The sequence below is a fragment of the Dreissena polymorpha genome, chromosome 9, assembly GCF_020536995.1.
Source record: "Dreissena polymorpha isolate Duluth1 chromosome 9, UMN_Dpol_1.0, whole genome shotgun sequence".
NCBI lineage: Eukaryota > Metazoa > Mollusca > Bivalvia > Myida > Dreissenidae > Dreissena > Dreissena polymorpha.
Genome location: NC_068363.1, coordinates 28,772,498 through 28,798,378, shown reverse-complemented (window position 1 = coordinate 28,798,378; position 25,881 = coordinate 28,772,498). Strand labels below are relative to the sequence as shown.

The 25,881-nt window shown below is 34.1% G+C and overlaps 1 long non-coding RNA gene across 1 annotated transcript in view; it reads right to left on the bottom strand.

Annotated features, from left to right (window-relative positions):
* Nucleotides 1-10,598, bottom strand: part of LOC127843898 (uncharacterized) — a 34,504-nt gene extending 23,906 nt beyond the window's left edge. The window contains exon 1 of the long non-coding RNA XR_008032422.1: nt 10,502-10,598. This is a non-coding gene — a long non-coding RNA (uncharacterized LOC127843898). The remainder of the gene's footprint in view (nt 1-10,501) is intronic.
* Nucleotides 10,599-25,881: the final 15,283 nt, after the last annotated feature.

Here is a 25,881-nt window from a genome sequence, read left to right as displayed (position 1 = left end):
AAAGCGCATTGCATATCATTCATTAGTTATGTTAGCAAGTCAACCAGAGTGATAACAGCAAAAAATCGTCTCTGAAACAATGTGACTTATAGCTTATATATTTAGCTTAAAACATCATCTTGTTATCCACTGTGGTGTCTCTAAATGTTATTTTAATCATATACATGTATTATCTGACCTGAAACAACGTTGGTGCTCAGAAATCTTAATTAGCAGCCAATTGTTTTGATTTTAACCAAAATAAACAAACAGTGACAATTGAAAACATTTTCAATGAAACCACAAGGCCAAGAGATGTAGATTAATAAGCAGTATCTTGTTTAATTAAAATATCCTTCAAAATTGCTCCACACCTTCATGTGGTCATGTATGTTGAACAGGTTTGAACAGATTTGACCTTTCCATTGTATTTTATTCATGTATGTTGAAGAGCCCCTTTGTTTGTTTGTTTTTTAAAGTGATGCAACTTAGTAATGGATTTTCTGGTTTAATTTGCAGATTGTTGAGCAAGGCGTTCATGCCAGAAGGTTTACATCCAATATTGCCCAGGGGGACAGTAATTAGAACAATTTCTTTAAGTTTGTGTGGACACAGAGGCTTGAATGTAGAAATCAAAGAGTGGACATGCGTATAAAATATCGCCAACAGACCATGGACGGATAAAGAGAAAAATCTACTATTGTGATTGAAAGTTGAAAATAAACAGCAAATAAACTTCAAATAGAAATTTAAACATACAAGAAGTAGGACCTTGACCATGCCTCAACAACATCAGGAACAAGAAGTCAAACATGCAATATTAATTCACATGCTTGTAGCTAATAGCACATGAGCATTAGCAAGTGAAGGAGAGAAACAATAACTAATGACCATAAAATTCTATATTGATACTTATCAAAATTGGATCCATTCTGAACAACTTCAAGAGTCTAGCCAGCTCTATTGATACTTAAAAATTGGATCCATTCTGGAAATTGTAAGAGTCTAGCCAGCTCTATTGATACTAACCAAAATTGGATCCATTCTGGAGAATTTCAAGTGTGTAGCCAGCTCTATTGATATTGACCAAAACTCGATCCATTCTGGACATTTGCAAGAGTGTATCCAGTCCTGTTGAAATTGACCGAGTTTTGATCCATTCTGGACATTTTCAAGAGTGAAGCCAGCTCTATTGTAACTTACTAAAATTGGATCAATTGTGGACACTTTTAAGACTCTAGCTAGCTCTATTGATACTTACCAAAATTTGATCCATTCGGGACAATTTTAAGAGTCAAGCCAGCTGTATTGGTACTCACCAAAATTGGATCCATTCTTGACAACTTCAAGACTCTAACTAGCTCTCTTGATACTTACCAAAATTTGATCTATTCTATACAAATTCAAGAGTCTAGCCAGCTCTATTGATACTTACCAAAATTGGATCCATTCTGGACAATTTCAAGAGTCTAGCAAGCTCTATTGATACTTACCGAAAATGGATCCAATCTAGACAATTTCAAGAGTCAAGCCAGCTCTCTTGATACTTACCAAAATTGGATCCATTCTGGACAATTTCAAGAGTCTAGCCAGCTCTATTGATAATTACCAAAATTGGATCCATTCTTAACAATTTCAAGAGTCTAGCCAGCTCTATTGATACTTACCAAAATTGGATCCATTTTGGACAATTTCAAGAGTATAGCCAGCTCTATTGATACTGACCAAAATTGGATCCATTCTGGACAATTTCAAGAGTATAGCCAGATCTATTGATACTTACAAAAATTGGATCCATTCTGGACAATTTCAAGAGTCTAGCCAGCTCTATTGATACTTTCCAAAATTGGATCCATTCTGGACAATTTCAACAGTCTAGCCAGCTCTATTGATACTGACCGAAACTGGATTCAATCTGGAAATTTGCAAGAGTGTATCCAGTCCTGTTGAAATTGACCGAATTTGGATCCATTCTGGACATTTTCAAGAGTGTACCCAGCACTTTTGTTACTTGCCAAAATTGGATCCATTCTATAAAATTTCAAGAGTCTAGCCTGCACTATTGATACTTAACAAAATTGGATCCAATCTGGACATTTTCAAGCGTTTAGCCAGCCTTGTTGATACTGACCGAATTTGGTTTAATTCTGTACATTGTCAAAATATTTTTGATTGATCATATAATGTCCCAGGGATGAAAATAAGCCACACCTGTTTGCTTTTTATTAAAGGGGCATTTTCAATTTTTTGTAAATTGTCAAAATTGTTTCAGATTTTTATGTCGCCCACCTCTATAGTGGTTTATAAAATTATAAATCGTTGCAATGCAAAACGGTTGAATAATATGGAAAGTTCTGTTGTCGTTGTTATATTTTGTGAAACTACAAGCCTTTCTTATATAAAGTATAAAATACCTTCCACATTGTATGACCACAAATGACCGAGTGGTCAAAGCAGTAGACTTTTACTCCAGTACTCCAGTTGTCAGTGGTTCTATCCCTGTTGAGGGTTCAACCAAGATTTGGTTTTCAATTTGTGTCTAGTTATACACTGGGGACCATGGCGTTTTCCTTATATGCATGTTATAAAAACTATTATTATCCTATGACCTAAACAACAAAGATAAGGAGCCTGCAATTGAGGTTGCATCTGAATATTGTATGGTATTTGTTTGAACGACACAGGCCCTCTGGGGCCTATTTAAAAAAACATTATTGATCCATTTTTTATCTTTAACAACTTTTATAATTTTTCTCAGTACATACTCCGGTTTGACTTGAAACATACAAACTAGTGAAAATAATAAGTACTGCCATAATTACCATGGCAATGTGTTGTTGTTTTTTGGTTAAAGGCCAATGTGCAGACTTACTACTAAATGATGAAACAATGATGTAATGTTACTGTTTTAAATTTGAGAAAGTATGTGGTTTGATATTCTTAGCATTTTTATTTATTTTTCATGTAAAATATACACTTTTGAAAAATGGTGTTTTATAACTGTTAAGTTAAGTACACTGGTATTTCAGTTTTGTTATGTAGCGGGGTTTGTGTATTGACACAAGGGGTTATAGTTGCCAACTTTTATTAAGCCCCCCTTTGAAGAAGAGGGGGTATATTGTTTTGCACATGTCGGTCCGTCGGTTCGTAAACCAGATGGTTTCCGGATGAGAATGCTTAGGCCTAGGATCATGTAACTTCATAGGAACATTGATCATGACTGGCAGATGACCCATATTGATTTTCAGGTCACTAGGTCAAAGGTCATGGGCATAGTGACTCGAAATAGTAAAATGGTTTCCGGATGATAACTCAAGAATGCTTACGCCTAGGATCATGAAACTTCATATGTACATTGATCATGACTGGCAAATGACCCTTTCGATTTTTAGGTCAAAGGTCAAGGTCACAGTGACTCGAAACAGTAAAATGGTTTCCGGATGATAACTCAAGAATGCTTACGCCTAGTTTTATTTATATAATTGATAATGGTATGAAATATAATAACATAAAGTATTATAAGTATTATCATAAATTATAAATCAGATAATTGATAATTACAATATCATTCAAATAATATAATGATTACAATTTTAACAAGTATACAAGTAAATACGCTTAAAATAATAAAATGACTCACCAGTAACCATATGAAGAAAGAAACTAAATAGAGTAGGTTTAAGCAAATGAAAAATGCTTGTACCTCTTGCAAGGTTTAGTAACGAAATGAATCAAATGTTTCAGATATATAAAACCATAAATATGTATCTGAAATCAGCTCACCTAAAAAGCATTCTCCATTAATAATATACGGTAGCTCACTCATTCATCACACTGAATCTCTCTTGATTGGATAAGTAGTTATAATTATTTATAAAACTGGTGTTTTGTTTTGTTTTCATTGTGTTGCCTTTTTGCTTTCTCTGAGAAATTTGCTTCTTGATTTTTTTCATTTGCTTTATAATAGGTTTGCATTCTGATGCTTTTTTGCTTTTGCTTTCTTTGAGCTTAACAATATCTATATATAATACTAGTGACACTACAACAGTTTGCTGTTGTTGTCTTATTTCGTTCATTTCATTTGATATCTTGTTGAAGAACTTGTGGTACTGTATGTATGTAGCATTAATCAATGCTTCTTTGCTCATCATTTGCCTTTGAAGCTCTGAAATAGTGCTAGTTACACATGCGGGATAATCATTTCAGCATTAGTATTGTATTATTTTGCTTTTATAATTTTATTTTATTTTTTATTCATCAGTGTTGTATTGTTTTGCTTATATTGTGTGAAATTTGCTGATCATTTTCCTTCAAATCTGGTTTGAGATGATAATTTCCTTTAAGCCCTTTTTATTTTGTGGCACTATTGTGTTCTATTTTCTCTGTAAGCATTTTTACACCATTTCTTTTTATGGTACCTTGTGTCAACATCAAAAATCTTTTAAACAGCTCTTAATTTTGAATGTATAGTACTGATATTATATTTTTGCTTACATTTGAATAATGTCCTATAGGAATACTGTTTAATTGTGTTTTTATTGTGCCTTATTAGAATAACTATTTCTTATGTATGCCATGTACTATTGATGTGTTGCAATTTGCTACTGCTTGTTAGTTGGGTAAACAGCTATACATAGCGTATGTTATATACATGTTATTTCATACTGACAATAAATTCATTTTGATGTGATTTGATTAAGGATGAGTGTTTGTGAATACCCTGTTACATACTCCATCTGTAGAGAAAAATTGCTCCTGAGATTTAATTTCTTTTGTATACCCTAAACACAACAATTTAAATAAATTAATATATTCTTACTAGAATACTTCACTTTTACCTATACCAGCAATTTAAAATTACTGCGTACACTTTCCACCATAGTAGATAATGTTTACAAGGACTGGAGTGTTTAAGTGAGTGGAAAAATTAGTAAGATCATGACCTACAGCTGTATATATGCCTGAAAACAGCTGTTCAATCTGCTGAGGGTTGAGCTATAAGTAAGATGTAAACAGATCTTAGAATCATGTACAGGGAAATTTAGCACAGTTATTCAACTTAGAAGTTTAAAATTAACTACACACCATAATTGCAATACAAATTTATATATTTAAATAATAAAATAACGAAAAAAAAACAGCCTTTATTTAATAATTAAGATAAATATCACTATATACGGTTCTGATTATTATGCCCCCCTTCGAAGAAGAGGGGGTATATTGCTTTGCTCATGTCGGTCGGTCTGTCGGTCGGTCCGTCCACCAGGTGGTTGTCAGACGATAACTCGAGAACGCTTGGGCCAAGGATCATGAAACTTCATAGGTACATTGATCATGACTCGCAGATGACCCCTATTGATTTTGAGGTCACTAGGTCAAAGGTCAAGGTCATGGTGACCGGAAATAGTAAAATGGTTTTTGAATGATAACTCAAGAACGCATACGCCTAGGATCATGAAACTTCATGGGTAGATTGATCATGACTCGCAGATGACCCCTATTGATTTTGAGGTAAAAGGTCAAGGTCACGGTGACCGGAAATACTAAAATGGTTTCCGGATGATAACTCAAGAATGCATACGCCTAGGATCATGAAACTTCATGGGTAGATTGATCATGACTCGCAGATGACCCCTATTGATTTTGAGGTCACTAGGTCAAAGGTCAAGGTGACCCGAAATAGTAAAATGATTTTCGGATGATAACTCAAGAACGCTTTTGCCTAGGATCATGACACTTCATAGGTACATTGATCGTGACTCACAGATGACCCCTATTGATTTTCAGGTCACTAGGTCAAAGGTCAAGGTCACAGTGACAAAAAACGTATTCACACAATGGCTGCCACTACAACGGACAGCCCATATGGGGGGCATGCATGTTTTACAAACAGCCCTTGTTTGAAAGTTATTTACAACAAACCTCTCTGTATCAGATATTATTAATATTTAATACTAGTGATTAACAGGGTAAAAAATTATAAACAAGAGAAACATACACAAAATAATATTCATCAGGTTTACATGAAACTCATTGTCAATATGGAAAATATAAACCTATATTGGAGCAAATCTTGGCAGATGGAGTTTAATGTTAAAAAATGCGCCATCATGAATATCTCCAACTCCACTAAGAAAAGACTACAACTATTCTATGAATAACGAAACCATCGAAAATCTTTAACATCACCCTTACTTAGGAGTCGATCTTTGTGATAATCTGAAAATAAACACTCGTATCGATAACGCACCCAAGAAAGCTTCACAAACTCTGGGATTCATCAAACGCAACTTGAATAAATGCCCACAACCAGTAAAAGAAATGGCATTTGAATACATTTTAATTAATATTAAACGGATACCCAACAAAATCTAACAATAGACACATGCTACAGATAACACAGTCAACAATACATAGAGATAAAACTCATGTTGCTTCAGTATGATTGCTTGCCCATTGATATTGGATAATATTTATTTTGAAATTTCATACCGGCTGGTAATAAGTTTCAGTCTGGATAAAGTGGCTCGGAAATCGCACATTATCAACAGTATTAGTTTAATTAATCGCAGTCACGACCATGGAACAAATAGTGGTTGAAACGCTATTACTGTTGACCGTATTAATCAAAAATGGAAATAATGGATCGAACATCATTTCGTAAAATCAGGATTTGAATGTCATCCTCGCAATCAGTAGGGCTTTTCAGCCAAAATGGCTCAAAAGCTTAACCCAGTTCATGCTTAATTGTATTTGAATTAATTATGATTATGTTAAGCAATTAGGTAGTTTATATACTTTAAACATTATCATCATATTTCAGCCAAATTAAACAAAAAATGAAAATAGCCATTTAATTTCCACTCAAATAACTATTCAAAAACACATATATATATATATATATACATAACTATATATAACTATATATAACTATATATATATATATATATAATATAACTATATATATATTATATAACTCATACATGTGATAATAAACACATTGATACTACAATGTTCCTGTAATGGTTTTTATATATACATGTACTCGTTAATTAGAGAAAACTGTGAAGGGCTTATCAGCGCAGTGTATTGCTGAAATCGTCTAGAATGGATCCAAATTCGGTAAGTATCGATAGAGCTGGCTATACTCTTGAAATCGTCTAGAATGGATCCAATTTTGGTAAGTATCAATGGAGATGGCTAACTCTTGAAAACGTCTAGAATGGATTCAATTTTAGTAAGTATCAATAGAGCTAGCTAGACTCTTGAAAACGTCTAGAATGGATTCAATTTTAGTAAGTATCAATAGAGCTAGCTAGACTCTTGAAATCGTCTAGAATGAATCAAATTTTGGTAATTATTAATAGAGCTGGCTAGACTCTTGAAATTGTCTAGAATGGATCCAATTTTGGTAAGTATCAATAGAGCTGGCTAGACTCTTGAAATTGTCTAGAATGGATCCCAATTTGGTAAGTATCAATAAAGCTGGCTATACTCTTGAAATCGTCTAGAATGGATCCAATTTTGGTAAGTATAAATAGAGCTGGCTAGACTCTTGAAATCGTCTAGAATGGATCCAATTTCGGTAAGTATAAATAGAGCTGGCTCGACTCTTGAAATCATCTAGAATGGATCCCAAATTCGGTAAGTATCAATAGAGCTGGCTATACTCTTGAAATCGTCTAGAACGGATCCCATTTTGGTAAGTATCAATGGAGCTGGCTAACTATTGAAAACGTCTAGAATGGATCCCAATTTTAGTAAGTATCAATAGAGCTGGCTAGACTCTTGAAATCGTCTAGAATGGATCCAATTTCGTTAAGTATCAATAGAACTAGACTCTTGAAATTGTCGTATGGATTCCATTTTGGCAAGTATCAATAGAGCTGGCTAACTCTTGAATCGTCTAGAATGGATACAATTTCGGTAAGTATCAATATATAGCTGGTTAACTGTTGAAATCATCTAGAATTGATCCAATTTTGGTAAGCATCAAGAGAGCTGACAAGATTCTTGAAATCGTCTAGAACTGATCCAATTTCGGTATCAATAGAGATGGCTAGACTCTATCAAAAGAGCTGGCTAGACTCTTGAATTTTTTTGTCTAGAATGGATCCAAATTTGGTAAGTATCAATACAGCTGGCTAGATTCTTGAAATCGTCTAGAATGGATACAATTTTGTTTCGATGAGCGGTACTTAGGTTGAAAAGACAGATTTTACTGGTAGCCATTGTGAATATCAACAGTTTTATTGATACTTTGACACCCTTTAATCCAAATTTGGTCTTTATCAACAGCGATTTTCTTTTCAAATAATTTATTAAACAAAAAAAACATTGTCGTAAACGATGCTGCAAATATATAGATTTGGTATCCATTGTAGCAATTTATTTAGGATCCAATATAGACACGACCGCCTGACAAAAGAACCGGAAACAGTAACGACTCTATTGATTGCACGCGCTGAATAATAAAACCCGAAATTAATCGAGCGCGTGGTTACACACAACTATACGATTTTCTTTGTTCGCTCGCCGAAAGTTGGGTTTTGTTACGAAACTTTCGGTCGTTTTGAGAAAAAATTCGGATGCCGATTGGGATTTTTTCAGATTGGGAATTTGGGAATTTTTGCTTGATTGGGAAAGTACCGTTTACCGGTACTTTATAAAGAAGGAGGAAAATCGCTGCGGTGTACAATACCATTTGGCGTGCATTATCCTCTTATCCATATATATACTCATACGAAGTTTCAATGAAATCCGCCAAAGCACTTCCAAGATATGGCTCTGGACACAAAAGTGACAGACAGACGGACAGCCGGAGGGACAGCGCCAAAACAATATCCCTCCGCCTCTGGCGCGGGATATATACTCATACCACGTTTCAATGAAATCCGCCAAAGCACTTCCAAGATATGGCTCCGGACACAAAAGTGCCTATAGTAAAAAGCATTTTTTCAAGATACAAAGGGCCATAACTCTGTTTTTAACAGATTGTATACAATGCCATTTGGCGTGCATTATCGTCTTATGCATATATATACTAATACCAAGTTTCAATGAAATCTGCCAAAGCACTTCCAAGATATGGCTCCGGACACAAAAGTGCCTATAGTAAAAAGCATTTTTTCAAGATACAAAGGGCGATAACTCTGTTTTTGACAAATGGTGTACAATGCCATTTTGCGTGCATCATCCCCTTATTCATATATATACTCAAACCAAGTTTCAATGAAATCCGCCAAAGCACTTCCAAGATATGGCTCCGGACACGAAAGTGCCTATAGTAAAAAGCATTTTTTCAAGACACAAACGGCCATAACTCTGTTTTTAACAGATGGTGTACAATGCCATTTGGCGTGCATCCTCTTCTTATGCATATATATACTCATACGAAGTTTCAATGAAATCCGCAAAAGCACTTCCAAGATATGGCTCCGGACACAAAAGTGCCGGACGGACGGACAGCTGGACGGGCGGACGGACGGCCGGACGGACAACGCCAAAACAATATCCCTCCGCCTCTGGCGGGGGATAAAAATTCCCTGAATATTTCATCCTGGACGCACATATTTAAAGCTATTCTAAAGAAAGCACAAGTAGTTTGAAAAGTAAAATAGTATTTAACAAACACAATCCTCATACAAAAGACAGTAAAAGCTGAAGTAAACATCAACAAGAGATGTGTTCGTCGGAAACACAATGCCCCCTATTGCGCCGCTTTGAAAAAAAAATAAAAAAATAAACTTTGACCTTGAAGGATGACCTTGACCTTGAACTTCCACCACTCAAAATGTGCAGCTTCATGAGAAAGCCGCTTTGATTTTTTTTTGACCTTGAAGGATGACCTTCACCTTGAACTTCCACCACTCTAAATGTGCAGTTTCATGAGAACGCCGCTTTAAAATTATTATTTTGTTTTTGTTTTTTGCTAAACCTTTGACCTTGATGAATGACCTTGACCTTGAACTTCCACCACTCAAAATGTGCACCTTCATGAGATACACATGCATGCCAAATATCAAGTTGCTATTGCTATCTTCAATATTGAAAAAGTTATGGCCAATGTTAAAGTTTTCGGACGGACAGACGCCATATATTTGACATTTGACCTTAAAGGATGACATTGACCTTCACCTTTCACCACCCAAAATGTTCAGCTCCAACAGATACACATGCATGCCAAATATCAAGTTGCTATCTTCAATAGTGAAAAAGTTATGGCCAATGTTAAAGTTTTTGGACGGACGGACAGACGCCATGTTTTAGACATTTGACCTTGAAGAATGACCTTGACCTTCACCTTTCACCACTCAAAATGTGCAGCTCCGTGAGATGCACATGCATGCCAAATATCAAGTTGCTTTCTTCAATATTGAAAAAGTTATGGACATTAAAGTTTTCGGACGGATAGACAGACTGACACACATACACACATACTGACACACTGATGGACAGTTCAACTGCTATATGCCACCATACCGGGGGCATAAAAACCCATAAAATCAACAATTAGACACACCTTTTTGGATTTGTTCCACAGCTTGATTATCCAGGATCATCACTTTTTGCTGCTTGTCGTTTTGAGACATGGCCTCCAATTGGTCAGTTTCCATCCTAATTCGCAAGCAATCAAACAATAGTAGTAGTAGAAATTAATTTAATTCATTCAACATTATTATGGGACCTCGTACATTTATGTATAAATACATGTTACTTGATTTATACGAAACAAATAATAATCGTATAGACTGTTACACAAATAACACATACACAACAAAGACAGGTGGTAGAAGAAAAGTCTTTTGATTTAATGTTTAAATAAGTTAATATGCATTTCAAATCACGAAGCTGTCAAAAATATCGCAAATAATGCGACACTTTGAAGCAACGGAATAACATAACTTTGGATAGCGTGCGAGGCGAGGCTTTTAATGATCATCATATTCCTTTTATTTGTCAAAAGACTACAAAATGACTCACAATTTGCTAAGAATCACTTTTTATTTTCACATTATCTTCACTTTTGGAATACGTTCATTTTAAATTGTTATTTTGCAGGTTTTGATATTAGATTGTGTGTTTTTGATTTGATTTGTATGTATTAATTTATCATTGATGCGTGACGCTGGCTGAATCTAACTATGGTTGAACTTCAAATTACACATACTATAAAAAGTGATCTTTAGCAAATTTTGAATAGCATATGTTTATATAAATGTAAATTTAGCTTAACGAAGTGCAATTTTCATGATCAGGATTGAGACGTATACAGCTTTACGAAATCTCACTTTAAACTCACTTTAAACTCAGTGCACATTGTTGTTTCTCCATTAGTCAAACATAGCAGCAATCGTAGTATATTTCCTGCTTAAGTCTATTTTTTTCAAGAAGAAATATGTTAACCTTGACGACCATTCTGAGAGAACTGATGCTTTCATGAAGCTGTAATTTCTTGCTTCATGCAGATAAACGATATTTAGTTAATCATATCTCTGCCTTGTAACCCTTTGCATGCTGGGAAATTTGTCGTCTGCTAAAATGTCGTCTGCTGAATTTCTAAAATTATCATTTTCTTCTATTTTTTTTCAAAGAATACTCTCAGAATAGCAAACAGTTTGGATCCTGATGAGACGCCACGTTCTATGGCGTCTCATCTGGATCCAAACTGTTTGCAAAGGCCTTCAAAATTCGCTTCCAGCACTGAAAGAGTTAAAAAAAATAAACAATACACATTCAAGGAATTTGCAATCGGCCTGAAGACGGTCATTGTGATCATTTATTGATGATTTTTTAGGCAATAGTGCCATGTCTTTCATGTGTTGTTTAAAATACCCTAAAGTATAAGTTAGTGTGTACCGTATAAATGTGATAGGGTTCCACTTGTCCGCTGTTATATTTTGCTTGACGTTATTTTGTTCTCTCCTCTTATTAGCTGTTGTTTATGCCCCCGGTAGGATAATATATAGCAGTCTCACTTTTCGTCCGTCCGTTTGTCTGTACGTCCGAAATTCCGTTTCCGGAGTTACTTTCCTAAACGCTTTCAGAAATTTACATGATTTTCAGGTATTTGCCTTGTTTTAGATATGTGAGTCTTCCTTCATAACTAATAGTTCAAGTTAATCAATTGATTTTTGATGAAGTTGCGTGTCTTGGACTAAGCTTGTTTTTTAAAATTAACCTTTTCCGGACTTTTTGTCCTAAGTGCTTTTAGATACTAACCTTACTTGTGGTGTGCGATTCTACACACATGACTTACAGATCAGGTTATAGTTTCGGCCCGATTCATTTTTGTAACTAAGTTACGGGCCTTCAAATTTATAATTTCTCTAAAATAGCACTTCCGGATTGTTTCCGAAACGATTTCAGATACTTATCTGGATATTGATATGTGAGTCTACCTCAAATGGCTTTCAGAGCAAGGCTGGTTGTTCTGGTCCATTGATATTTTGCAAAGTAACGAGCCTCGGATTTGTCTGTTAATTAACAGTTTCCCGACTTTTTCCTAAACACTTCAATATATGGCAGATTGTCTTTCACAAACACAGTTCATCTTTCATACAACTTTATGTTCTTCGTTCAGCATATTTCTGTAGTGTGTCTGCTGATATCTATTGATTGTGTGTGTCTACAACTTGGTGCTCAGTACGTCTTGTTATGTTGAGGTCACTGCTTCTTTCAATTTGATAATTTTGCTTTATTGTAGAGTGTGTTTCGCCTCATGAGATTACCTGTAGATATGAAATGTGCATGTGTTTAACAATGTAAGTTTTAGTTGTTATATTGTTCTATATGAGCCGCGTTCTGGGAAAACTGGGCTTAATGACTTGCGTAAAGCAGAAAGTATCGTCTCAGGATAATCTGGTGTTACACTTTACGCACATGCAATAGACCCAGAACATATTCTTTTTTATATTATTTCCCTCCATGGTCAGTGTGGCGTGTTGAGCGAGGGACTCTCCAGCTCCTGGACGTGGGGCGGGGTTGTGAGTGTCCAAATTGGTCCCAGTTATACACGGGTCGTGACCTTGACATTGGAGACATAAAGATCGGACCAGATGCAATTACATTTGCACTGACTTACTGAAGATTTTTTTAAAAGATAAGAAGATTAAATGATTAACTATGGTCACGTGGCAGTCCTAACTGATATCGAATTAAAAATAATCGCATTTTTCATTGTTTTATTCCCGTTAATATAATAGTTTAAACTAGTTTAAATGGGGACACAATAATGAAAAAAAATACAATAGAATGGTTTCTTGGTTTCAGGCAATACATAAATTGACAAGAGGTTCAGTGATTTAATATCCCTAAGTTTCGATACCAAAACATGCTATTTAAATAAACAAAATAGGTTATGGTTATCTCTCGTAAAAGGTAGGCGTCTGTGCGTGCTTAAGTCTGCCTTATAATTCTGTACGCAAACCTTCCTACATTACGCTTGTGATTTTTCTGAAACGTTTACAAAATGATTATCTATTAGTGCCTCAGGGCATATTGCCAAGGTTTCGCTGTTGAGTTATTTTTTATGGAGTAATTAATATTATATAAAATATAATGTGCTCAACTCCTGCTTTTAGCAACGATGTGTTTATAACTGTTTCTAGAATCACCCCTCCATTGTAAATGTAAAGCTTTGGGGATCGTGTTAGTTTTTGAAGGAATTGTCGCCCTTTCAATTAACAACACATGAACCAATAAACCGTCTTGTATGGTTTAAACATTAGTTTCTAATTATAATCTTATCATCTGATTGGAGAAAGGGAAATGTGTCCCCCCCCCTATAAAAAACGGACCCCACAGTGACCAATCAAACTATCGGCCGATACCTCTGACTTGTATTTTTTGTTAATTTACTGAACGTATCATAGCATCTAACATCTTTGCTCATTTAACCAGATACGATATATTTTTTTTATCTCCAGCATGGTTTTAGGGAGCGCCGTTCCTGCGAAACGCAACTCATCCAACTGGTAGATGACCGTGCGAGAATCCTTGTTGCAGGCCAGCAGTCAGATCTTATTCTTCTGGACTTTAGCAAGGCTTGTGATAAAGTCAGCCATTCTAAACTTCTCTATAAACTTCATGAACATGGTATAAGAGGCTGTTCTCTTGACTTGATCCGTTATTTCCTAATAGGTCGAACTCAAGTTGTCGTTCTGGAGGGCGAGAAATCTGATGAAGTTCCTGTGACATCTGGTGTGCCTCAAGGCTCTGTCTTATGCCCCCTCTTATTCCTTCTCTACATAAACAACGTACCAGATCACGTAAGATCCCAAGTCAGTCTCTTTGCTGATGACACTGCTGTCTATCTCACGATCAACAACCTTAATGATTGCAACCAATAACAGAAGGATCTTAAGACCTTGGAACAATTGGAAACCAAATTGGAAATGCATTTTAACCCCAGTAAATGCGAAGGCCTTAACATAACTCGAAGCAAACATAAACTCAAACATAATTATTTATTGCATGGCCATATCCTTAAAATCGTACCAAGTTCAAAATACGTAGGATTAGACTTTTCCAAAGACCTTTCTGTCAGCACTCACATTAATAGAATATGTACAACAGCAAATAGAACACTTGTTTTCCTTAAACGTAACATCTAAACTAAAAACAAAAAAGTAAAACAAACTGCCAATAAAACTCTTGTCATGCCTCAAGTAGAATACTCTTTTCCAGTCTGGTCGCCATACATTAATCAAAACATCAATAAAATCGAAATTTTTTAGAGAAGAGCAATCAGATGGCTACATTACAGCTATTCCACTTATGATAGTGACTCATACATGCAACAGTCACTCGGTATAAGATCTCTAGAGAACAGATGGACTGATACTAAAATAGTATTATATTACAAAATTTTCCACTCATTAGTAGCTGTCCCCGTCCCCACATATTTTGAAAAACCCAGGAGATTGACTCGCGATACAAATCCTTTAGCTTATAGGCTGATTCACACAGTAGCTAACTATTATAAATTTTCTTATTTTCCCAGCACTGTCATACTATGGAACAACCTCCCACCAAAAATTGTCCTCCTGCCAACGTTTGAATCCTTCGAGCTGGCATTAAGCCAAATTTCATACAATTAGTTGCGGCAGAGTGTGTTTTAAACCTTATTTTAACTCTTGTCTATACATATACCAACACTTTCAAACTTTGTTTCAGTCTTACTTTCTTTCTTTGACGTCTCACTGTCAATACTTTTATTGTACAAAATTGTAAAAATCTTTTTCTTTCACTGACAGCGCGATCTGATTATCATACCCGAAAGGGAAGTTTAACAGTATCCGAAGATAGATAGATAGACGCCATAACACGACAATATCCCCACGAAATGGGTTTCTTACAAGGTGAGATATTTACGCACTTCTCGTCTTTACAAAACGCTTTCAAGTCAATTCAACGCCAGACATTAATCACATCAGATTTGTTTAAAGATAAGGGAGTACATAAGGAGATGAACATTTTAAATCTTTATTCTGTTTCATCTTTATCTAAACGTGTATTGTTGAAAAATATATTGATTTTGTCGCTCAAATCTCGCAAATAATGAATGAATATCATCCGACTCCTGCAGACGCTCTTTGATTAGAGTGACAGGAACGTTTTCTTATTGTAACTAGGCCTAAAACTTATTATAGTGTAACCTGTACATTAAGGTTGCGTTTAATTATGTTTTGGTTTGTCCCAAGCGGAAGTCATTCGCTTGGGCGAGGTATAAAACCCGGAAATATCCGGAAAACCCGGAAATCTTTTAGGTAAAACCCGGAACCGATATAAATGGTTATAACTTCATTATTATTCGTCCGATATTAATTATAATGGTACCGTTGTAAAGAAGATCCTCTACAGATTCTAACCATATCAAAATATTTTATGGCAGGGTCGTAGTCGGCCTGTAAATCGCGGACAAAGTCGGCCTGTTTTAACGTTTTTTTTACACACACAAATGCCGAAAAGAAAACCCGGAACCGATATAAATGGTTATAACTTCATTATTATTCGTCCGATATTAATTATAATGGTACCGTTGTAAAGAAGATCCTCTACAGATTCTAACAATATCCAAATATTTTATGGCAGGGTCGTAGTCGGCCTGTAAATTGCGGACAAAGTCGGCCTGTTTTAACGATTTTTTTTACACACGCAAATGCCGAAAAGAAAACCCGGAACCGATATAAATGGTTATAACTTCATTATTATTCGTCCGATATTAATTATAATGGTACCGTTGTAAAGAAGATCCTCTACAGATTCTAACCATATCAAAATATTTTATGGCAGGGTCGTAGTCGGCCTGTAAATCGCGGACAAAGTCGGCCTGTTTTAACGTTTGTTTACACACGCAAATGCCGTAAAGAAAACCCGGAACCGATATAAATGGTTATAACTTCATTATTATTCGTCCGATATTAATTATAATGGTACCGTTTTAAAGACGATCCTCTACAGATTCTAACCATATCAAAATATTTTATGGCAGGGTCGTAGTCGGCCTGTAACTCGCGGACAAAGTCGGCCTGTTTTAACGTTTTTTTTACACACGCAAATGCCGTAAAGAAAACCCGGAACCGATATAAATGGTTATAACTTCATTATTATTCGTCCGATATTAATTATAATGGTACCGTTGTAAAGAAGATCCTCTACAGATTCTAACCATATCAAAATATTTTATGGCAGGGTTGTAGTCGGCCTGTAAATCGCGGACAAAGTCGGCCTGTTTTAACGGTTTTTTTTACACACGCAAATGCCGTAAAGAAAACCCGGAACCGATATAAATGGTTATAACTTCATTATTATTCGTCCGATATTAATTATAATGGTACCGTTGTAAAAAAGATCCTCTACAGTTTCTAACCATATCAAAATATTTTATGGCATATTTAAGCCATGTATTGTTTAACATGCTTTAAAATAAGAGAAAGTGTCATATATATGTAGTGTTAAATAGAAATTCATTTTTCACAAAAAAAATAAGGTCAGAAATATGTAACTGTATCTATATTTTTGTAAACCTATATGCATAACATTGTGTGACCACTGTGTATTAAACCCATCCATGTACCATTCTCACGAAATATGTTCACGAAATATATTTCGTGTTTATTTAGATTATTTATTCTTTAAAATTATGTGTGTTTATGTGTGTACTTCAATGCATGCTGTTATTTATATGAATGTTAATAACGATGAGCTTCACATGCTTAAGTCAAAAATAAACTATTCTGTTTTGTTCTGTTATATATTTGCAAATGCAGCAGCATCATACTAAAACAATCCCAGAAAAAAAATGAATATCAACCGACATAACCGACAGAAATGATTCGATGCACGATGTGAATCATAATTTAGTTGAAGTAATACGACACAAAGAAACTTTTTTAGTTTACGAATCATTTCGGCTTAGAGGACTGAGACAGTGATGTAAAATATCAAATAAAATATATAGTTATAATCAACTGGTAGCAAGTTATAGATATATCGGCAATGTATCAACCGAAAAGCACTTCATGCTGTTTATCATCTTATACGTAAATTGGTGTAAATGTTTTAAGTATTTCTAATTGACGTGAAACTCTTAAATAGAAATTGCAGCATGACTTTTAGTTAATGTGCTTTGTATTAATAATAGCGATTGTAATCGTTCCATTAAAACCATTTATTGCGCGAGCATCGAGACACTTTTGAGTTATTGATGTTAGCACAATTCAAGGTGACACAATAGTATCAGTTTTTAATTAGGTGTAATTTCATTCGCACCTCTCGCTTAACTCAACGTTCAAAGGCACGCGCACTTTCACACTTTATTAGCGCCGTCTTTAATCTGTTCTATCTCTATTTACAGGACAGATTGATGTGAACTTAACGAACACAATTATTTTAACTAATGCAAGTTTAGCTAGAATTATTATATGACTACTTGCTATACAATCATAATCATTCGAAAATGGATCTTATTTAATTGTGGTTCCTTCTTTGAACTTATGCTGTCCGCCGACATTTAGAATAGGTAGTGTCAGTAATAAATGTATTGCTTTAGATTCACATGTTTGTTTTTTTAAGATATGAAAGATGCAAATGTGTCTAATTAATATTGTTTTCTGGTCTTTAAGCTTTCTTATATATGTGACTACGTGCTACTTTGTTTGAGAAATGAAAGATTCAAATGTGTCTTATTTATTTATCCATGTATCGTGTGTATTCAGTGTCATGCGAAAATATTTCTTATTTCTTAATTTCCACCTTCACACTTTATTAGCGCCGTCTTTAATTAGTTCATTAAATTAATTAATTTAATATAATGTGCAACGGTGAGGTGGATCAATGCTCGTTGTTAATTTAAATTACACACCACTTCAGCAATAAATGAAATCAGTTATTTTGGCTGTAAATCCATTTTTTCCGTACAGTAGCCATGTTCCTGTGTATTGAGCTGATAAGATCACCACAGCAAGTTGCTAATACACAGTGTAGACTGAAACGAAATTGGTTATTTTGACTGTAAATCCAATTTTTCCAGTACAGTAGCCATTATGGCCATGTTCCTGTGTATTGAGCTGATACGATAACCACAGCAGGTTGCTAATACACAGTGTAGACTTCCCCTGTTTTATTATAGTATTTGTTATTTACCTGCTTGGAATAAATGACGTGTATTCATTCGGGTCTGATGGCGTTTGTTAAAGGTCATTAAATGCGAAAAGCTGGTTTTCTGACATAATTTTTCAATCATTGAAATTTAAAAAAAAATAATGAAACAATGAATGTGAAATTTAATTCTCAACTCTCGCTTAACTCAACGTTCAATGGGACGCGCATAGTTCTTTTTTATAAATTATGTACAAATATAATATGCTATACATTGTTGTTTATTTACTCAAGAAGTACCAGAAAGAAGCATTGTTATGTATAAAGCGCTTTACTTTTTCAAAATTCTACATTAAATAAAGAAATATCGTATTTTTTTGTTAAGTGTACGTGCTTGATATATATTCATAAAATAGCAGTTTTTTTTTAAACAATCGGACTTTAACCTTTAATTTGATGCAAATGAAAAGAAGAACTGCCTTTTTTATTTTTAAACTTAAATCAATATTTAACGAAGTCATTATTGATTAAATAAATATGTACATTTTTTCACTCCATTAAAATCGGCCCTTATAGTTTACTTTCATGTATATATAGAATAATTGAGTGCTTTTCGGTGATTCTATGCTGGCGCGATAGTGCTTTTCGGTTGCAAATAAAAATACTATTGTGCGTGATCTTTAAACTTAAATCAATATTTAACGAAGTCATTAATGACTTAATTAATACGTACATGTTTTCAATCCATTATAAACGGCACTTATAGCTTACTTTCATGTAAATATGAAGAAATTGAGTGCTTTTCGGTGATTCTGTGCTGTCGCGGGAGTGCTTTTCGGTCTTCACATGAAGTGCTTTTCGGTCGGTATATTGCCGATATTTATCCAATTTTGGGCATTAATACATCATAATAAACACAAGGTAGTATAAATATGCATGAAATATAACCATTTATATCTAATTTAGTCCATTTACACACAATAGAAACGCAATTTTTCATATATATAGCGAGAAATCGAGTGCTTTTCGGTCTTCACATGAAGTGCTTTTCGGTCGGTATATTGCCGATATTTATCCAATTTTGGGCATTAATACATCATAATAAACACAAGGTAGTATAAATATGCATGAAATATAACCATTTATAACTAATTTAGTCCGTTTACACACAATAGAAACGCAAGTTTTCATATATATAGCGAGAAATTGAGTGCTTTTCGGTCGTCACATGAAGTGCTTTTCGGTCGGTATATTGCCGATATTTATCCAATTTTGGGAATTAATACATCATAATAAACAAAAGGTAGTATAAGTATGCATAAAATATAACCATTTATAACTCATTTAATCCGTTACACACAATAGCAACGCAACTTTTCATGTATATAGCGAGAAATTGATTGCTTTTCGGTCTTCACATGAATTGCTATTCGGTCGGTATATTGCCGATATTTATCCAATTTTGGGCAAAATGTAGGATAGACATACATTCATATAACCATTAATAACTAATTAAACGCGTTAACACACGCTAGAAACGATATATTGCATATATAGAGAGAAATTGAGTGCTTTTCGTTGCTTTTCGGTGATTGTATGGACCGACTTAAATACCAATAGAGCGTGACACAAACACAGCACAATTGTTAAATTCGGCAAACATTTTGATATTATTTGCTTGTAAACATAGCTTTTAATGACCATTGATACATGAATAATGTTATACTATTATTTGTAATTTCAAAACATGTTACTTGGTGATGTCATTCACGTTCAATAAATACATCAGTTATTCTTATTAACCTGATGCCTGTTGTCTGCTACTGTTACAATACGACGCTTAAAAATGTGGATTGCATAAAGTTAAAGGTCAAATTCCGTTTGCACTATAATACTTGTAATAATGCATTATAAATATGTCAAGCATGTTCACTTTAACAAATACGATACTTCTTTATGTAATGTAGAATTTTGCAAAGGTAAAGCGCTATATATATGACAATGTTTTTAAATTCTTGTTGATTAAAAACAAAAACAAAATATACCAATACATATAATATGTGTACATACTTTTTTAAACAAATATAATGAATCACGTGATGTTTTTATAATTTTGTTAAGCGTGCGTGACATTGAACGTTGATTTAAGCGAGTTATGCGATTTAAAAACTGATACCACTCAGCTTGATTTATAATTCATGTTCCAACGCGCCAATGTATTTAATTAAATGGTTTCATGAAATTGTGTTTAAAAGCATAAAGATTGAAAGTATGTAAGAAACACAGTTTTGCACATAAAATGATCGCCAACAGACCCGAATTAATACACTTCATAAATGCCAATCAGATAAAAAACAATTCCAATAATAAAACAGGGGAAGTCTACACTGTGTATTAGCCACCCGCTGTGGTTATCCCTATTTATCAGCTCTATCTCAGGCACCTGGCTACTGTTATGAACAAATTGGATTTACTGAAAATAACTGATGTCATTTATTGCCAAATTGTTATGTACATTTAAAATAAACAACGAGAGTGGACCCACATCATTATTGCACATTAGTATAAACTTCACTGTAATCTGGGCGCCCCGTAATCTGTTCTTTAAATAGAGATAGCCTTAATAAAGACGGCGCTAATTGTGTTGGATATTACGAAATAAGATCCATTTTCGCATGACCCTGGCAGTATAGCATGTAGTATTATATCAATAAGACACATTTGAATCTTTCATTTCTTCGAAAAAATAAGCACGTAGTCACAGGTAAAGAAGCTACATTAAGCGCACTGAAAAAGATGAATTGGACACATTTGCATCTTTCATTTATTACAAAGCATGTGAATATGTACAATACTTTCATTACTGACACATTATTCTTAAAGTCGACGGACAACATAAGAGGGAACCACAATTAAATAAGATCCATTTTCGCAGGATAGTGGTTTTTTAGAAAGTATGCACATATTAATTTTAGCTTGCATTAGTTACAATAGTAAGTGCGCGTGCCATTGAACGTTGAGTTAAGCGAAAGGTGCGAATTAAAATCTGAAACTATTAAGTCATCTGTACTAACAGCATTAATAACTCAATGGTGTCAAATCCTCTATAGTCAATTAAAGGGACATTTTCATTTTTTGAAGTAGTTAAAAACCAACTTGTAGTGAGTGATATTTTGATGCAACCAATTGAAACTTTTGACTTTAAATGACGAAAAATCGGATATGGGTGCATTGTGTGTGCTATGTATAAAACATGACAGTCACTACAAAATCGTATATATAATATACTCTGTAAGAGACGTTACATATTATGACATTTCAAATTTAAACCACAAAATTGACAACTATCCAAAGATATATCATTCATTTTAGTGAAGGAATGATATAATATAATAACCATGAAAAGTTTCTCTGTTTGACTATGCCTTTAACGGAATAATTTTTCATAATAATATATATAAAATAAACGAGATTAATGATACCTTCCTTTCATGTATAGTGTACATGTAAGACAAACAGATTCTTTCAATTCATCGCTGTCATTACATAAGTCTATTAGCATCTCATTCGCAATGAAATAATTTGCATTTCACGTGTGCAGAAAATGATTCATATTTTGGTAAAAGGAATTGTACTTCTTTTTAGCGTATCTTACAAAAGTATAAGCACGCATTGCAGAAAGCACTTTTTAGAACAAAAAAATCAACGAAAGACTGACTTGCCTTTCGCTAGTAGTAAAATCGTTTTAAACGTCTACTGTAAACAAGACCACAAGCTGAAATAACTGCACAAAAATATGAGATTTTAAACGTATATTGCATTTAACACCAGAGAGAGAGAGAGAGAGAGAGAGACTTGAACGCTCCAAGGCTTCGGGTCAAAACTTGTACGAATTGGTCCAAAATCAACGAATTAGTATGCATTCATAGTTCAATGTTCTCGTTTAAAGTAAAATTCACAAAAAACTCAAATTCGTATATTCGAGCTTTCATCATGATTTTGATTTCAGTCTGCATGAAACGAGTCTTAATTTCTACAGATTTTTTGTTATTGTACGAATGAGTAAGTGCTAATTATTAGATCTATTTGATTAAATGCACACTGATTTTGAAACATGAAATAATAATGTAAATAGCATTCATTTCTGTGAACTCAGGTTTATTCGCGAAAATTAGTATGTTCAGTAGTCAGGCTAGAGACCGGCCGGAATGAAAATAATGAGCTATGTAACAGAACTTGTTTTCATTGTACAGATAAGATCGAGGATGAAATACATGTACTCGTTCACTGTCCGTTGTATGTTGATGTTCAGGAGGGTTGACATAATTTATAACTGATATAGTCTTTAATTGTAAGCTATGTAAATATTGTCGTTGTTATTAGGGTCTGTTAGTTTTAAATCAAGCGTGGGTAACCATTGCTAATGAGTTAATTTCCGACCTGGTCAAAGGTGATACTTGATTTCTTAAACCATTTTATATTATGCGCGTTAGTGCATCTTATCGCAGTGTCATTGTTTTACGTAAATATATTTATATATCTATAAACGGTTACTAGATTTACCGAAAGCACGGGTACAAATTAATGCTCGTGTAAACACGTTCATAAAAATATAAATTGCATCAAGATTATGACTTTGTTGAAATTATGATCTGTTTACGTCGTATTTGCTCAATCAGCATTTAGTAGTATAAGTCTTATAATCTAAGTAATTTACGTCATCAACAATGCCACCAAAACCGTTTATGCGATTCTAATTAAGAGCGCAGTATTTAGCAGATTTGAATAGAAACCAACACTCGTTAAGTCATGTAACGCGCTAAAGAAATTATATAATGGCCATTGAAGAAACATGCCTAATTTGTGAAATTTCTGAAGTCGCGAATTCTTCAGAATTGTGAAAATGAGTCGCGAACTTGCAATATTTGCGCGAAAGTGAGGTTTCCAAATTGTGATTTTTTAAAGATTAAATGTAGTAAATAGTTAGTATTCAATAATTTCATTTTTTACACTTCATTTATTCGGAAATTTAAACATCGCATGCCATTAAACTGAAATAATGACCATATGATTATATCTTCAATATACTTAGTATAAGAATAATTTCTTGTGAACGCATCTCCTTGCAATTTCAATTGATTTTCTTTCAACTCATGGACATTATTCAGGGCGACATGCAGTTGTGCGTAATAGCGGAAAGTTATATACTGTCTATTATTTAGAAAGTTATGGCCCTTGGAATATCTGATTCTATTAACCCCAATTGTTCCTGAATCTGAATACCTAATTCCCCCATACAAAGGTTAATACTTATGTGTAAATTGTTATTCATGATAACAATTCACTGTCTCAGTAAAACGGCTATTACCGTCAAATACAGCACTTATACAGTATTCCGTATATGAAAAAGTGTTCATTTTATAAAGCATGTATGTTTCCTTGGTTAAAAAAAACAAAACTATTCATATGTTGCATAAGGTTGAGCATTTTGATCGAGGCAATGTAAAAAAAACACGCTTGTATGTGTTAGTGTTATTCTATTATATCATTAAAACACCCTTGTAAATGTTTGGTCATATCTTCTGACCACATCTAGAATATCAGAACCATACTACGGAATTTCAATAACATCTTTTGCAAAAATTGATTGTGTATATTTGTAAGTATTATACTGAATAATACAGTTAAATCCGTATCAACTCGCTTTCAACTGTGTTTTTGTTTTTGGAGTTTTTAATATGCATTGTTTATTCGTACACAGTACGGTGTGCCATACCTGTAATAGTGAGAATTGAGCCATGAATACATTGTATCCAAAATGAATACACAAGATCCTTATCAGTTAATTCATTATAGGATTATCACCTACTAGCGGTTAAAATGACCCTGAATATTGATGGAATCTGTGATAAACGCACGGTTACAAATCTCACGCTTCTTCGAAAAAATAGCAAACCGCGTGTTGCCAAAAAAACGGGACAAAAGAAACCGAAAAAAGCCGACTTCGAAATTAACCCAGCACCCGATTCAATACTCATGACACCAACTGGAAAATCATGCGACACATCGCTGAAACAAAAGCTCGCCAATTTAATAGCATCAACACCAAAAACACCAACGTCTAAAAAAAGAAGCCGGAACACCAACAATTCATTCACTTCTTGTAAACAAATAAAGTTTGACAACAATTTAAGTTCAATTGCAGAAGACGTTCTCGAAGAAGAAAACCATTTAAATATAAGCAGCCATGATTCATTTACCAGTGAACAGACGTGTTTTAATCAAATGACCATTGATGACGCGGAAGACGATAATGTAGAAATTGCAAATATATCTACAATAGATTTAGAGCTAGTTAAAAATCCATCTGGGTGGCTGAACGACCCAATAATAAACAAATGTCAGCAAATGCTAAAAGAACAATTCGCGCTTGTCAGTGGGATGCAGAACACACTTCTTGCTCCGTACTTTAATCATGATTTAGGTACCTGGGATATAAATAAACGTTTAACGAAACAAAATCCCCCGTCCGCCCAAATACATTACAACGCCAGTAATCACTGGGTATTATCATACCAATCACAGAAAGATGGACATGTTATTGTGATGGACAGTTTAAAATCTCCAAGAACTCTAAACAGTAGTATTTCAATTCAAATCGCTCAAATCTATGAAAATGGAGAGCGCAGTGTACAAGTACAAATACCCGACGTACAACGTCAACCTAATTACACAGATTGTGGTGTTTTTGTTATTGCAAATCTTACTGAGGTGTTACACAACAATTATGATGTAGATTTTTCAATTATCAGATATGATATACCAAGAATGAGAGCACATTTATTAGAAAGTATTACTAAACAACATTTTACAACATTTCCAAAAATAGAAAAAATGCCAAAAATGCCGTGTAAAGTAGCAAAAAGTTGTTCTATTAAGATTTTTTGCGCTTGTAAGTTGCCTGATATAGTTGGCGATATGGTGGAATGTGACAATAAAAGATGCAAATTGAATAGATGGTTTCACAAAAGATGTGTTGGGTACACAATGACAAACCAAGATGAAAAATGGTTGTGTCCATACTGCACATGGTAATTTGAGATGAACAAGCACTGAGATAAAGGTATGTGATTCTGGTACAACAATTATATCTTAATGTTTAGATATATGATATCTATTTAGATATAATGTAATGATATCCTCCAGTACAGTTACTTTTGAAGTGTCATTTCCATTATAACAAATTAATCTATCTCGTCCAATAAAATGCAATTTATGCCTTCGACATCCAGCCCCGGA